This window comes from Myotis lucifugus, unplaced genomic scaffold, assembly GCF_000147115.1.
Source record: "Myotis lucifugus unplaced genomic scaffold, Myoluc2.0 scaffold_12, whole genome shotgun sequence".
Classification (NCBI taxonomy): domain Eukaryota; kingdom Metazoa; phylum Chordata; class Mammalia; order Chiroptera; family Vespertilionidae; genus Myotis; species Myotis lucifugus.
Genome location: NW_005871060.1, coordinates 10,127,307 through 10,133,306, shown reverse-complemented (window position 1 = coordinate 10,133,306; position 6,000 = coordinate 10,127,307). Strand labels below are relative to the sequence as shown.

The 6,000-nt window shown below is 35.8% G+C and overlaps 1 protein-coding gene across 6 annotated transcripts in view; it reads left to right on the top strand.

Moving 5' to 3' along the window:
- Nucleotides 1-6,000, top strand: part of SNCA (synuclein alpha) — a 106,143-nt gene that overhangs the window by 8,343 nt on the left and 91,800 nt on the right. The gene's annotated exons all lie outside the window — the stretch shown is intronic.

Here is a 6,000-nt window from a genome sequence, read left to right as displayed (position 1 = left end):
CCCCACACCCCTTCCCCCTCCAAAATAGTCAGTCCATTCCCTTTCTATGTTGATGATTCTCTTGCAATCACCAGTTCATACTGTTCTTCAGATTATTTATTCACTTGATTTTTAGATTCATTTGTTGATAGATGTGTATTTGTTGTTCATAGTTTGTATCTTTACCTTTTTCTTCTTCCTCCTCTTCTTAAAGGATACCTTTCAGCATTTCATATAATACTGGGTTGGTGGTGATGAACTCCTTTAGCTTTTCCTTATCTGTGAAGCTCTTTATCTGACCTTCACTTCTGAATGATAGCTTTGCTGGATAAAGTAATCTTGGTTGTAGGTTCTTGGCATTCATCACTTTGAATATTTCTTGCCACTCCCTTCTGGCCTGCAAAGTTTCTGTTGAGAAATCAGCTGACAGTCGTATGGGTACTCCCTTGTAGGTAACTGACTTTCTTTCTCTTGCTGCTTTTAGGATACTCTCTTTGTCTTTTGCTCTTGGCATTTTAATTATGATGTGTCTTGGTGTGGTCCTCTTTGGATTCCTTTTGTTTGGGGTTCTCTGCACTTCCTGGACTTGGAAGTCTATTTCTTTCACCAGGTAGGGGAAGTTTTCTGTCATTATTTCTTCAAATAGGTTTTCAATATCTTGCTCTCTCTCTTCTTCTGGCACCCCTATAATTTGGATGTTGGTATGCTTGAAGCTGTCCCAGAGGCTCCTTACACTGTCTTCATATTTTTGGATTCTTTTTTCATTTTGCTTTTCTGGTTGGGTGTTTTTTGCTTCTTTGTATTTCAAATCTTTGACTTGATTCTTGCGCTCCTCTGGTCTGCTATTGGGAGTCTGTATAATATTCTTTATTTCAGTCAGTGTATGCTTAATTTCTAGTTGGTCCTTTATCACAACATCGAGGGTCTCACTAGATTTCTTGAGGATCTCACTACATTTATCGGTGGTCTTACCAGTCTTTTTGAGGATCTCACTTCATTTATCAGCGGTCTCACCAGTCTTTTTGAGGGCCTTACTCAATTTATTGGCGGCTTCTAAACAGTTCTTTAAAGACCTTAAAAGTGTGGTTTTGAACTCTATATCCAGCATTTTGCTTTCCTCCATTTCTGTCATTTGTGTCCTGTTTCTTTTTCTCAGCATTTTTTATGCTTCACTGTGTCGATAGAGTGCTTTTCTGTGCTAAGTGTTCCAATTACCTGAGGTAGACACTCTTGGTGCACTCCCTTGTGGGCTTTGTGCACAGTCTTGTTATAGTTATGCCTTGATTGTTGTAGTTATCACTGGGAGGAATTGACCTCCAGGCTAATTGGCTATGAGAATCAGCTGTGTCTGCAGTGGGAGAACTTCGGTGCTGGAGACACCCCTCTGGGGCAAGACTTGCTTCAATGGGGCTTTGGTGCTCACTGAGTCTGCCCTCTGAGTATGTCTTTTATGGTTCCACAGAGCTGCAAACTGGATGGTCCCACTCTGACATCTGGGCTTCCTGGCTCCTGGATCTCTAAGGAGGTGCTAATCTAGCCTTTGCCTGTGGCTATTCAGCAAAAGCCTCCCTGCAGGGCTTGGGTGGGGCGGGTCCCACGGGATCAACAGGGCAGGGCTAGCAGTTATGGCTCCTCTGAGTCCTGCCCTCAGAGGTTTGCTTCTCAATGTCCCGGTAATCGCTGCAAGCCCCTTGGAGAGAAAGCTGCCCTCGAGTTCCGACTGATGCCAGACAGTCCCGCTTCTCTCGTATGAGTCTGGGTCCCTAGAGACTCGCCCAGAACTGGAGCTCAGAGCCTGAGACTCCCTCCTGATTGAAAACAATAACCGTGCCCTCAGCCGCCGGCCCACTCCGCATGCAACCTCCGCACCTTAGTATTTCACTTCCGCACTGCGCCTCCTCTGAGTCTCGGTATGGTTTTCTCTTTCCTCCTAGTTGTAGGATATCCACTCAGCCAGCCTTCCTGTGGTTCTGGATGATGTCCGTTCCATCTTTTAGTTGTATTTTTGAAGTGGTTGTTCGAGGCAGCAAACTCCGGTGTTTACGTATGCCGCCATTTTGGTTCTCTCAGGAACTACCTTTGGATTAATTAAAGAACTATCATAAGAATCAATGTTATTTTTATGATTTTTCTTTTTGAGTGATACTCACGTTTTCAATCAATATATTTCAATTTAATAGACAAAGATATTCTCAGTCAAATGGCTGAGAAATTATAAATTGAGAGTCAAATTCAAAAGCAGATGGTTCTCTTTATATAATGATAAGTATTATAACAGTAAAGGAAGAAAATAATCTTTAAAAATGTTCTAACACCAGTTTGCTTACTATGCAGTAGTGGTTGTGAGTATGGATTGCTATAAAATTCTCACAATATGTCTCACCTGCACCAGGTTGATAAAGTCAACATAACATGAACAGCATAGTTGAGTTCTGGCAACCGGTGATTACTTCCAACCTTTTTCACTCTGCAGTTTTGTGAACTGAGGGAGAGGGTGGGATGCATATAGGCCACCTCAGCTCAGGAAAATTACTAGTACTTATGTCCCTTCCGCTTTCATATTTTTCTAGTCACATAGCCACTTGGCACCTATTTTGTAGCAATATTTTTAAAATTACTGGTTACTCAACAATTAAAGCTTAGTTATTAATTAGATACTAATAAATTATTGACAATAAATAGGTCATTTGTTTGATAAGAAGCAATATTATCAAGATTCTCATTTATCTTTAACTCAGGATACATTCCATGACTTAGCCAAAGATCAAATTCTCAGGTACTACTAAGGAAGAGAGGAAAGACTACAAACCCCTGTTAAACATTTCTTTCTACTAGTCATTTTTAAACATATGGGTTGCAAAGAGGGACAGGTGGTTAGTGATTAGAAATATTCTCTCAAATACAGGCTGTTTTCACTTAATATAGTTCCAGGATACATGGATTCAGTAACTACAGTTAATTAAATAACATGAGTCCCTAACAACACAGTTCAAATTTCTGTTACCATGACACATGAACTGTGAGTGACTGCATAAAATACAAACCCTGCTCTTAGCTCTTCAGTCCACAGGTCACTACATAAATAACAGAAACCCACTGTGATACATGCCCAAATCTCATTGCTTCTTTCAATGCCTATTGGTGATTGGTCACATCTGCTAGTCAGTTCATATAGACAGCAAAGCTCACGGTTATTTTACATCCATGTGATATGTTACAAAAATGCATAATTGAATTAGGAAATTGGCCCTAAATGATGCAAGTGTAGCAAAGAAAGTGAAAAATGCTGGAAGTTAAATTTGATTCAAACATGAATTTATTTATGGATGAAGTAGCTGACTGTGGGAATATTGACATCACTATAGTTCAAGAGACTCTAGATGTGCAGCCAGAGGAACTTATTGAAGCTGAAAGGATCGACATGCACATAAAAGCGGTTGTGCTGAATATGGTGAAGGTGCCCCAGAGGAAGTGGTCCCCCAAAACACCTCACTTTAAAAGAACAGAGACATATGATGACATTAAAAGTACAAAGTAGAAACTGATCCAAATTTTCTAATTTACAACTAAGGTTTAGGAAAGATGTTGCTCCATATAGGAAGTTATACAATGAGAATAAGAATACATGCAGTGTTTAAACTACTTGTTAAATTTTTTACAAATAAATAAAATGTTTATTCTCAATATATTGAATTACAATATACTAAGTAAATATTAGTTTTACTAATTTTATTCCTCTGCATTTATAAATGACTAAGAGCTTTTAATGTTTTAACAAAAAATGGTAAAGGTCATAGGACAATGCTAATTTTTACCACTGGTTAATTGATTAATTGTAATTTTTATCATTGATTTTTAAGATCACATTCCACAACTTTAATTCAGATTGTGCATAGTCATTTAATGGTCTCATAATACTATTCAAAGTGAGCATTGCCTGAAACACATACACACACACACACACAACATCATATATATATATATGTGTGTGTGTGTGTGTCCCAAGAAAATGTATACACACACTTTGAATAATTATAAAGGCAGTGTTTATTAAAATACATTTCATTTTCACAATTAAGCTATCAGCTGTTAAATGTGTATACATTTTTTGGGATACCCTGTATGTATGCATGTGTGTATATGTATGTATTTGTATATATATAAAATACTATCCTATATTCTGTAACATATTTAACATCTGCACAATTTCATTTATATGAATTTATGATCCAGAAAATCTGAATCCAGAGCTTATGTTCTTAAGTACAAAACTATAGTTTATTTTTTTGAGAATTTTTATGAGTTGATTTGAGTCAAAATTGATGACATATGCTGGGGAGCAAGATCTCAAATGCTCCTTTATGTTTTATTTTTATTGGAGATCTTAAATATTCAAAAATTGGAAGTTCTTAAATATATATACATAATTTTATTAAATTATTAAAAACTTTCCTTGAAAGTTTTGTATAATGGGAATTTAAATATGATGCATGCAAATTTTACTTAATATCATATCAATATATTTTCATAAATATATTTAATGAACATTTTCAATATTTTTCTGCATATTTATTTAGATCAACTTATCTATCATCATATTATTGAAATCATGAATGTGTACTTCTAAAGTTTTACATAAATTTGGAAGTAGAAATTGCCTCAAACCAGTGTTTCCTAGATTTGATCTATGAATTACCTGCTTTAGATCATGAGGGTTGTTAAAAATGCAAATATCTGTACATGAAATTTACTGAGTATTTGAGGCTCTGACTCAGTCGTCAGTATTTTTATCTATCTTCCACCCAGTTAATTCTGCTGTACTCTCTCCAGTTTAAGAACCAGCTTCTCAGAGATTATTTAATTAATCTTACGTATGACTTTTATTGATAAGAAACTGAGGCTCCCTTACACTTTTTTCCTTTGATTTGAAATGTGTTTACAGGTATTCCTAGCATACTTAGTAAGGGTTTGCAAAACAGTGCATTTTAAAACTAAAGATTGGTAAGCAGCTTAATATCCAAAGATAAGTTTAAATATCCACATATTTTTTTCTTCATTTCTTTATATTCTTCTATGTCTGATAGAATTACATTATTTGACTTATTGTATGCCGTGGTCGGCAAACTGTGGCTCGCGAGCCACATGCAGCTCTTTGGCCCCTTGAGTGTGGCTCTTCCTAAGCCTTAGGAGTACCCTAATTAAGTTAATAACAATGTACCTACCTATATAGTTTAAGTTTAACAAATTTGGCTCTCAAAAGAAATTTCAATCGTTGTATTGTTGATATTTGGCTCTGTTGACCAATGAGTTTGCCGATCACTGGTATAGTGAATCTCCAATCCATTATTTTTCTCCAAAAATATTTTATTAGAAAACTGGTATGAATTACACTGAAAATGCTAATATTAGAGAACTTATAAATAAAATTATTAACAAACTTAGTTTTAATAAAAATATTAATACATTATTTGTATAAAAGGTGGTCAAAATTTGGAGGAAGTTCCTCTCCTTTGCCATCTTGAAACTAGTGTTAGTAATACTTGAATGATAAAATACTCAATTCCTTCTAAAGGTTTACCTGGCTTAGTGGAAAGAACGTGAGAGTCATTGAGACCTTGATTTGAATGTGCTTGTAGCCAGTTATTACCTATGCAACTTCAGAAAAATCATTTAACGTTTACTTAAATCATTTAACATATATATTTATATATGCTTATTTCTTCATATATAAAATAAGCATAATATACCTATGAGAAATGTTACAAATATCAAATAAGATGAGATATAAAATGACTTTTACATAATAGGTGTTCAACACCGATTATGATTCTTTCTTTCCCTCCCCCTTCTACTTGTGTTTCATGGGTGAACAAATCTTGGTTGTGCTGGACTTTAGTAAAGCTGCCACAGTTCTGAATCTAGAATCATCTTTCCACTCACCCAGCGTTATCTCACCCCCACCTCTGTAAGTTGATATGTGAAGTGGGATAAAAGTCATTATGTGCGCTAAAACCTTAATTG